Source organism: Electrona antarctica (assembly GCF_951216825.1).
Source record: "Electrona antarctica genome assembly, chromosome: 18".
NCBI classification, from domain to species: domain Eukaryota; kingdom Metazoa; phylum Chordata; class Actinopteri; order Myctophiformes; family Myctophidae; genus Electrona; species Electrona antarctica.
The window spans coordinates 32,777,849-32,789,234 of NC_136799.1; positions in this window are offsets into that span (position 1 = coordinate 32,777,849).

An 11,386-nucleotide genomic window follows, 5' to 3' on the forward strand; every position below is an offset into this window, starting at 1 on the left:
TTTTAGAAATATAGTGCTTTCAAATTTGAGACATTTACAATGGGGCTCAATGGCAGATATTGGCACGTCAAAAAAGCACTTTCACCTAGAAACTCCATTCACACTTTTTATAATTCAGCTTTCTGTGGAGACACATGCTGGAACTTTTTACTTTGAAATGTTTTGTAGTTTCTGAGTTATTTAAGTTAAACGCCCAATGCATTCCCAATGGCAATAGCACAAACTTTGGCATGCTACTAGTCCTACATACTTACACCTAGAAACCCCATTCAAACCTATTTAGGTTCATCTTACGGTGGACATGTTTGCCTGAAAAGGAATCTTTGAAATGTTTCATCGTTTTAGAAATAAAGTGCTTTCAAATTTGAGACATTTACAATGGGGCTCAATGGCAGATATTGGCACGTCAAAAAAGCACTTTCACCTAGAAACTCCATTCACACTTTTTATAATTCAGCTTTCTGTGGAGACACATGCTGGAACTTTTTACTTTGAAATGTTTTGTAGTTTCTGAGTTATTTAAGTTAAACGCCCAATGCATTCCCAATGGCAATAGCACAAACTTTGGCATGCTACTAGTCCTACATACTTACACCTAGAAACCCCATTCAAACCTATTTAGGTTCATCTTACGGTGGACATGTTTGCCTGAAAAGGAATCTTTGAAATGTTTCATCGTTTTAGAAATATAGTGCTTTCAAATTTGAGACATTTACAATGGGGCTCAATGGCAGATATTGGCACGTCAAAAAAGCACTTTCACCTAGAAACTCCATTCACACTTTTTATAATTCAGCTTTCTGTGGAGACATGCTGGAACTTTTTACTTTGAAATGTTTTGTAGTTTCTGAGTTATTTAAGTTAAACGCCCAATGCATTCCCAATGGCAATAGCACAAACTTTGGCATGCTACTAGTCCTACATACTTACACCTAGAAACCCCATTCAAACCTATTTAGGTTCATCTTACGGTGGACATGTTTGCCTGAAAAGGAATCTTTGAAATGTTTCATCGTTTTAGAAATATAGTGCTTTCAAATTTGAGACATTTACAATGGGGCTCAATGGCAGATATTGGCACGTCAAAAAAGCACTTTCACCTAGAAACTCCATTCACACTTTTTATAATTCAGCTTTCTGTGGAGACACATGCTGGAACTTTTTACTTTGAAATGTTTTGTAGTTTCTGAGTTATTTAAGTTAAACGCCCAATGCATTCCCAATGGCAATAGCACAAACTTTGGCATGCTACTAGTCCTACATACTTACACCTAGAAACCCCATTCAAACCTATTTAGGTTCATCTTACGGTGGACATGTTTGCCTGAAAAGGAATCTTTGAAATGTTTCATCGTTTTAGAAATATAGTGCTTTCAAATTTGAGACATTTACAATGGGGCTCAATGGCAGATATTGGCACGTCAAAAAAGCACTTTCACCTAGAAACTCCATTCACACTTTTTATAATTCAGCTTTCTGTGGAGACACATGCTGGAACTTTTTACTTTGAAATGTTTTGTAGTTTCTGAGTTATTTAAGTTAAACGCCCAATGCATTCCCAATGGCAATAGCACAAACTTTGGCATGCTACTAGTCCTACATACTTACACCTAGAAACCCCATTCAAACCTATTTAGGTTCATCTTACGGTGGACATGTTTGCCTGAAAAGGAATCTTTGAAATGTTTCATCGTTTTAGAAATATAGTGCTTTCAAATTTGAGACATTTACAATGGGGCTCAATGGCAGATATTGGCACGTCAAAAAAGCACTTTCACCTAGAAACTCCATTCACACTTTTTATAATTCAGCTTTCTGTGGAGACACATGCTGGAACTTTTTACTTTGAAATGTTTTGTAGTTTCTGAGTTATTTAAGTTAAACGCCCAATGCATTCCCAATGGCAATAGCACAAACTTTGGCATGCTACTAGTCCTACATACTTACACCTAGAAACCCCATTCAAACCTATTTAGGTTCATCTTACGGTGGACATGTTTGCCTGAAAAGGAATCTTTGAAATGTTTCATCGTTTTAGAAATATAGTGCTTTCAAATTTGAGACATTTACAATGGGGCTCAATGGCAGATATTGGCACGTCAAAAAAGCACTTTCACCTAGAAACTCCATTCACACTTTTTATAATTCAGCTTTCTGTGGAGACACATGCTGGAATTTTTACTTTGAAATGTTTTGTAGTTTCTGAGTTATTTAAGTTAAACGCCCAATGCATTCCCAATGGCAATAGCACAAACTTTGGCATGTTACTAGTCCTACATACTTACACCTAGAAACCCCATTCAAACTTATTTAGGTTCATCTTACGGTGGACATGTTTGCCTGAAAAGGAATCTTTGAAATGTTTCATCGTTTTAGAAATATAGTGCTTTCAAATTTGAGACATTTACAATGGGGCTCAATGGCAGATATTGGCACGTCAAAAAAGCACTTTCACCTAGAAACTCCATTCACACTTTTTATAATTCAGCTTTCTGTGGAGACACATGCTGGAACTTTTTACTTTGAAATGTTTTGTAGTTTCTAAGTTATTTAAGTTAAACGCCCAATGCATTCCCAATGGCAATAGCACAAACTTTGGCATGCTACTAGTCCTACATACTTACACCTAGAAACCACATTCAAACCTATTTAGGTTCATCTTACGGTGGACATGTTTGCCTGAAAAGGAATCTTTGAAATGTTTCATCGTTTTAGAAATATAGTGCTTTCAAATTTGAGATATTTACAATGGGACTCAATGGCAGATATTGGCACGTCAAAAAAGCACTTTCACCTAGAAACTCCATTCACACTTTTTATAATTCAGCTTTCTGTGGAGACACATGCTGGAACTTTTTACTTTGAAATGTTTTGTAGTTTCTGAGTTATTTAAGTTAAACGCCCAATGCATTCCCAATGACAATAGCACAAACTTTGGCATGCTACTAGTCCTACATACTTACACCTAGAAAGCCCATTCAAACCTATTTAGGTTCATCTTACGGTGGACATGTTTGCCTGAAAAGGAATCTTTGAAATGTTTCATCGTTTTAGAAATATAGTGCTTTTAAATTTGAGACATTTACAATGGGGCTCAATGGCAGATATTGGCACGTCAAAAATGCACTTTCACCTAGAAACTCCATTCACACTTTTTATAATTCAGCTTTCTGTGGAGACACATGCTGGAACTTTTTACTTTGAAATGTTTTGTAGTTTCTGAGTTATTTAAGTTAAACGCCCAATGCATTCCCAATGGCAATAGCACAAACTTTGGCATGCTACTAGTCCTACATACTTACACCTAGAAACCCCATTCAAACCTATTTAGGTTCATCTTACGGTGGACATGTTTGCCTGAAAAGGAATCTTTGAAATGTTTCATCGTTTTAGAAATATAGTGCTTTCAAATTTGAGACATTTACAATGGGGCTCAATGGCAGATATTGGCACGTCAAAAAAGCACTTTCACCTAGAAACTCCATTCACACTTTTTATAATTCAGCTTTCTGTGGAGACACATGCTGGAACTTTTTACTTTGAAATGTTTTGTAGTTTCTGAGTTATTTAAGTTAAACGCCCAATGCATTCCCAATGGCAATAGCACAAACTTTGGCATGCTACTAGTCCTACATACTTATACCTAGAAACCCCATTCAAACCTATTTACGTTCATCTTACGGTGGACATGTTTGCCTGAAAAGGAATCTTTGAAATGTTTCATCGTTTTAGAAATATAGTGCTTTCAAATTTGAGACATTTACAATGGGGCTCAATGGCAGATATTGGCACGTCAAAAAAGCACTTTCACCTAGAAACTCCATTCACACTTTTTATAATTCAGCTTTCTGTGGAGACACATGCTGGAACTTTTTACTTTGAAATGTTTTGTAGTTTCTGAGTTATTTAAGTTAAACGCCCAATGCATTCCCAATGGCAATAGCACAAACTTTGGCATGCTACTAGTCCTACATACTTACACCTAGAAACCCCATTCAAACCTATTTAGGTTCATCTTACGGTGGACATGTTTGCCTGAAAAGGAATCTTTGAAATGTTTCATCGTTTTAGAAATATAGTGCTTTCAAATTTGAGACATTTACAATGGGGCTCAATGGCAGATATTGGCACGTCAAAAAAGCACTTTCACCTAGAAACTCCATTCACACTTTTTATAATTCAGCTTTCTGTGGAGACACATGCTGGAACTTTTTACTTTGAAATGTTTTGTAGTTTCTGAGTTATTAAAGTTAAACGCCCAATGCATTCCCAATGGCAATAGCACAAACTTTGGCATGTTACTAGTCCTACATACTTACACCTAGAAACCCCATTCAAACTTATTTAGGTTCATCTTACGGTGGACATGTTTGCCTGAAAAGGAATCTTTGAAATGTTTCATCGTTTTAGAAATATAGTGATTTCAAATTTGAGACATTTACAATGGGGCTCAATGGCAGATATTGGCACGTCAAAAATGCACTTTCACCTAGAAACTCCATTCACACTTTTTATAATTCAGCTTTCTGTGGAGACACATGCTGGAACTTTTTACTTTGAAATGTTTTGTAGTTTCTGAGTTATTTAAGTTAAACGCCCAATGCATTCCCAATGGCAATAGCACAAACTTTGGCATGCTACTAGTCCTACATACTTACACCTAGAAACCCCATTCAAACCTATTTAGGTTCATCTTACGGTGGACATGTTTGCCTGAAAAGGAATCTTTGAAATGTTTCATTGTTTTAGAAATATAGTGCTTTCAAATTTGAGACATTTACAATGGGGCTCAATGGCAGATATTGGCACGTCAAAAAAGCACTTTCACCTAGAAACTCTATTCACACTTTTTATAATTCAGCTTTCTGTGGAGACATGCTGGAACTTTTTACTTTGAAATGTTTTGTAGTTTCTGAGTTATTTAAGTTAAACGCCCAATGCATTCCCAATGGCAATAGCACAAACTTTGGCATGCTACTAGTCCTACATACTTACACCTAGAAACCCCATTCAAACCTATTTAGGTTCATCTTACGGTGGACATGTTTGCCTGAAAAGGAATCTTTGAAATGTTTCATCGTTTTAGAAATATAGTGCTTTCAAATTTGAGACATTTACAATGGGGCTCAATGGCAGATATTGGCACGTCAAAAAAGCACTTTCACCTAGAAACTCCATTCACACTTTTTATAATTCAGCTTTCTGTGGAGACATGCTGGAACTTTTTACTTTGAAATGTTTTGTAGTTTCTGAGTTATTTAAGTTAAACGCCCAATGCATTCCCAATGGCAATAGCACAAACTTTGGCATGCTACTAGTCCTACATACTTACACCTAGAAACCCCATTCAAACCTATTTAGGTTCATCTTACGGTGGACATGTTTGCCTGAAAAGGAATCTTTGAAATGTTTCATCGTTTTAAAAATATAGTGCTTTCAAATTTGAGACATTTACAATGGGGCTCAATGGCAGATATTGGCACGTCAAAAAAGCACTTTCACCTAGAAACTCCATTCACACTTTTTATAATTCAGCTTTCTGTGGAGACACATGCTGGAACTTTTTACTTTGAAATGTTTTGTAGTTTCTGAGTTATTTAAGTTAAACGCCCAATGCATTCCCAATGGCAATAGCACAAACTTTGGCATGCTACTAGTCCTACATACTTACACCTAGAAACCCCATTCAAACCTATTTAGGTTCATCTTACGGTGGACATGTTTGCCTGAAAAGGAATCTTTGAAATGTTTCATCGTTTTAGAAATATAGTGCTTTCAAATTTGAGACATTTACAATGGGGCTCAATGGCAGATATTGGCACGTCAAAAAAGCACTTTCACCTAGAAACTCCATTCACACTTTTTATAATTCAGCTTTCTGTGGAGACACATGCTGGAACTTTTTACTTTGAAATGTTTTGTAGTTTCTGAGTTATTTAAGTTAAACGCCCAATGCATTCCCAATGGCAATAGCACAAACTTTGGCATGCTACTAGTCCTACATACTTACACCTAGAAACCCCATTCAAACCTATTTAGGTTCATCTTACGGTGGACATGTTTGCCTGAAAAGGAATCTTTGAAATGTTTCATCGTTTTAGAAATATAGTGCTTTCAAATTTGAGACATTTACAATGGGGCTCAATGGCAGATATTGGCACGTCAAAAAAGCACTTTCACCTAGAAACTCCATTCACACTTTTTATAATTCAGCTTTCTGTGGAGACACATGCTGGAACTTTTTACTTTGAAATGTTTTGTAGTTTCTGAGTTATTTAAGTTAAACGCCCAATGCATTCCCAATGGCAATAGCACAAACTTTGGCATGCTACTAGTCCTACATACTTACACCTAGAAACCCCATTCAAACCTATTTAGGTTCATCTTACGGTGGACATGTTTGCCTGAAAAGGAATCTTTGAAATGTTTCATCGTTTTAGAAATATAGTGCTTTCAAATTTGAGACATTTACAATGGGGCTCAATGGCAGATATTGGCACGTCAAAAAAGCACTTTCACCTAGAAACTCCATTCACACTTTTTATAATTCAGCTTTCTGTGGAGACACATGCTGGAATTTTTACTTTGAAATGTTTTGTAGTTTCTGAGTTATTTAAGTTAAACGCCCAATGCATTCCCAATGGCAATAGCACAAACTTTGGCATGTTACTAGTCCTACATACTTACACCTAGAAACCCCATTCAAACTTATTTAGGTTCATCTTACGGTGGACATGTTTGCCTGAAAAGGAATCTTTGAAATGTTTCATCGTTTTAGAAATATAGTGCTTTCAAATTTGAGACATTTACAATGGGGCTCAATGGCAGATATTGGCACGTCAAAAAAGCACTTTCACCTAGAAACTCCATTCACACTTTTTATAATTCAGCTTTCTGTGGAGACACATGCTGGAACTTTTTACTTTGAAATGTTTTGTAGTTTCTAAGTTATTTAAGTTAAACGCCCAATGCATTCCCAATGGCAATAGCACAAACTTTGGCATGCTACTAGTCCTACATACTTACACCTAGAAACCACATTCAAACCTATTTAGGTTCATCTTACGGTGGACATGTTTGCCTGAAAAGGAATCTTTGAAATGTTTCATCGTTTTAGAAATATAGTGCTTTCAAATTTGAGATATTTACAATGGGACTCAATGGCAGATATTGGCACGTCAAAAAAGCACTTTCACCTAGAAACTCCATTCACACTTTTTATAATTCAGCTTTCTGTGGAGACACATGCTGGAACTTTTTACTTTGAAATGTTTTGTAGTTTCTGAGTTATTTAAGTTAAACGCCCAATGCATTCCCAATGACAATAGCACAAACTTTGGCATGCTACTAGTCCTACATACTTACACCTAGAAACCCCATTCAAACCTATTTAGGTTCATCTTACGGTGGACATGTTTGCCTGAAAAGGAATCTTTGAAATGTTTCATCGTTTTAGAAATATAGTGCTTTTAAATTTGAGACATTTACAATGGGGCTCAATGGCAGATATTGGCACGTCAAAAATGCACTTTCACCTAGAAACTCCATTCACACTTTTTATAATTCAGCTTTCTGTGGAGACACATGCTGGAACTTTTTACTTTGAAATGTTTTGTAGTTTCTGAGTTATTTAAGTTAAACGCCCAATGCATTCCCAATGGCAATAGCACAAACTTTGGCATGCTACTAGTCCTACATACTTACACCTAGAAACCCCATTCAAACCTATTTAGGTTCATCTTACGGTGGACATGTTTGCCTGAAAAGGAATCTTTGAAATGTTTCATCGTTTTAGAAATATAGTGCTTTCAAATTTGAGACATTTACAATGGGGCTCAATGGCAGATATTGGCACGTCAAAAAAGCACTTTCACCTAGAAACTCCATTCACACTTTTTATAATTCAGCTTTCTGTGGAGACACATGCTGGAACTTTTTACTTTGAAATGTTTTGTAGTTTCTGAGTTATTTAAGTTAAACGCCCAATGCATTCCCAATGGCAATAGCACAAACTTTGGCATGCTACTAGTCCTACATACTTATACCTAGAAACCCCATTCAAACCTATTTACGTTCATCTTACGGTGGACATGTTTGCCTGAAAAGGAATCTTTGAAATGTTTCATCGTTTTAGAAATATAGTGCTTTCAAATTTGAGACATTTACAATGGGGCTCAATGGCAGATATTGGCACGTCAAAAAAGCACTTTCACCTAGAAACTCCATTCACACTTTTTATAATTCAGCTTTCTGTGGAGACACATGCTGGAACTTTTTACTTTGAAATGTTTTGTAGTTTCTGAGTTATTTAAGTTAAACGCCCAATGCATTCCCAATGGCAATAGCACAAACTTTGGCATGCTACTAGTCCTACATACTTACACCTAGAAACCCCATTCAAACCTATTTAGGTTCATCTTACGGTGGACATGTTTGCCTGAAAAGGAATCTTTGAAATGTTTCATCGTTTTAGAAATATAGTGCTTTCAAATTTGAGACATTTACAATGGGGCTCAATGGCAGATATTGGCACGTCAAAAAAGCACTTTCACCTAGAAACTCCATTCACACTTTTTATAATTCAGCTTTCTGTGGAGACACATGCTGGAACTTTTTACTTTGAAATGTTTTGTAGTTTCTGAGTTATTTAAGTTAAACGCCCAATGCATTCCCAATGGCAATAGCACAAACTTTGGCATGCTACTAGTCCTACATACTTACACCTAGAAACCCCATTCAAACCTATTTAGGTTCATCTTACGGTGGACATGTTTGCCTGAAAAGGAATCTTTGAAATGTTTCATCGTTTTAGAAATATAGTGCTTTCAAATTTGAGACATTTACAATGGGGCTCAATGGCAGATATTGGCACGTCAAAAAAGCACTTTCACCTAGAAACTCCATTCACACTTTTTATAATTCAGCTTTCTGTGGAGACACATGCTGGAACTTTTTACTTTGAAATGTTTTGTAGTTTCTGAGTTATTTAAGTTAAACGCCCAATGCATTCCCAATGGCAATAGCACAAACTTTGGCATGCTACTAGTCCTACATACTTACACCTAGAAACCCCATTCAAACCTATTTAGGTTCATCTTACGGTGGACATGTTTGCCTGAAAAGGAATCTTTGAAATGTTTCATCGTTTTAGAAATATAGTGCTTTCAAATTTGAGACATTTACAATGGGGCTCAATGGCAGATATTGGCACGTCAAAAAAGCACTTTCACCTAGAAACTCCATTCACACTTTTTATAATTCAGCTTTCTGTGGAGACATGCTGGAACTTTTTACTTTGAAATGTTTTGTAGTTTCTGAGTTATTTAAGTTAAACGCCCAATGCATTCCCAATGGCAATAGCACAAACTTTGGCATGCTACTAGTCCTACATACTTACACCTAGAAACCCCATTCAAACCTATTTAGGTTCATCTTACGGTGGACATGTTTGCCTGAAAAGGAATCTTTGAAATGTTTCATCGTTTTAGAAATATAGTGCTTTCAAATTTGAGACATTTACAATGGGGCTCAATGGCAGATATTGGCACGTCAAAAAAGCACTTTCACCTAGAAACTCCATTCACACTTTTTATAATTCAGCTTTCTGTGGAGACACATGCTGGAACTTTTTACTTTGAAATGTTTTGTAGTTTCTGAGTTATTTAAGTTAAACGCCCAATGCATTCCCAATGGCAATAGCACAAACTTTGGCATGCTACTAGTCCTACATACTTACACCTAGAAACCCCATTCAAACCTATTTAGGTTCATCTTACGGTGGACATGTTTGCCTGAAAAGGAATCTTTGAAATGTTTCATCGTTTTAGAAATATAGTGCTTTCAAATTTGAGACATTTACAAGGGGGCTCAATGGCAGATATTGGCACGTCAAAAAAGCACTTTCACCTAGAAACTCCATTCACACTTTTTATAATTCAGCTTTCTGTGGAGACACATGCTGGAACTTTTTACTTTGAAATGTTTTGTAGTTTCTGAGTTATTTAAGTTAAACGCCCAATGCATTCCCAATGGCAATAGCACAAACTTTGGCATGCTACTAGTCCTACATACTTACACCTAGAAACCCCATTCAAACCTATTTAGGTTCATCCTACGGTGGACATGTTTGCCTGAAAAGGAATCTTTGAAATGTTTCATCATTTTAGAAATATAGTGCTTTCAAATTTGAGACATTTACAATGGGGCTCAATGGCAGATATTGGCACGTCAAAAAAGCACTTTCACCTAGAAACTCCATTCACACTTTTTATAATTCAGCTTTCTGTGGAGACACATGCTGGAACTTTTTACTTTGAAATGTTTTGTAGTTTCTGAGTTATTTAAGTTAAACGCCCAATGCATTCCCAATGGCAATAGCACAAACTTTGGCATGCTACTAGTCCTACATACTTACACCTAGAAACCCCATTCAAACCTATTTAGGTTCATCTTACGGTGGAGATGTTTGCCTGAAAAGGAATCTTTGAAATGTTTCATCGTTTTAGAAATATAGTGCTTTCAAATTTGAGAGATTTACAATGGGGCTCAATGGCAGATATTGGCACGTCAAAAAAGCACTTTCACCTAGAAACTCCATTCACACTTTTTATAATTCAGCTTTCTGTGGAGACACATGCTGGAACTTTTTACTTTGAAATGTTTTGTAGTTTCTGAGTTATTTAAGTTAAACGCCCAATGCATTCCCAATGGCAATAGCACAAACTTTGGCATGCTACTAGTCCTACATACTTACACCTAGAAACCCCATTCAAACCTATTTATGTTCATCTTACGGTGGACATGTTTGCCTGAAAAGGAATCTTTGAAATGTTTCATCGTTTTAGAAATATAGTGCTTTCAAATTTGAGACATTTACAATGGGGCTCAATGGCAGATATTGGCACGTCAAAAAAGCACTTTCACCTAGAAACTCCATTCACACTTTTTATAATTCAGCTTTCTGTGGAGACACATGCTGGAACGTTTTACTTTGAAATGTTTTGTAGTTTCTGAGTTATTTAAGTTAAACGCCCAATGCATTCCCAATGGCAATAGCACAAATTTTGGCATGCTACTAGTCCTACATACTTACACCTAGAAACCCCATTCAAACCTATTTAGGTTCATCTTACGGTGGACATGTTTGCCTGAAAAGGAATCTTTGAAATGTTTCATCGTTTTAGAAATATAGTGCTTTCAAATTTGAGACATTTACAATGGGGCTCAATGGCAGATATTGGCACGTCAAAAAAGCACTTTCACCTAGAAACTCCATTCACACTTTTTATAATTCAGCTTTCTGTGGAGACACATGCTGGAACTTTTTACTTTGAAATGTTTTGTAGTTTCTGAGTTATTTAAGTTAAACGCCCAATGCATTCCCAAT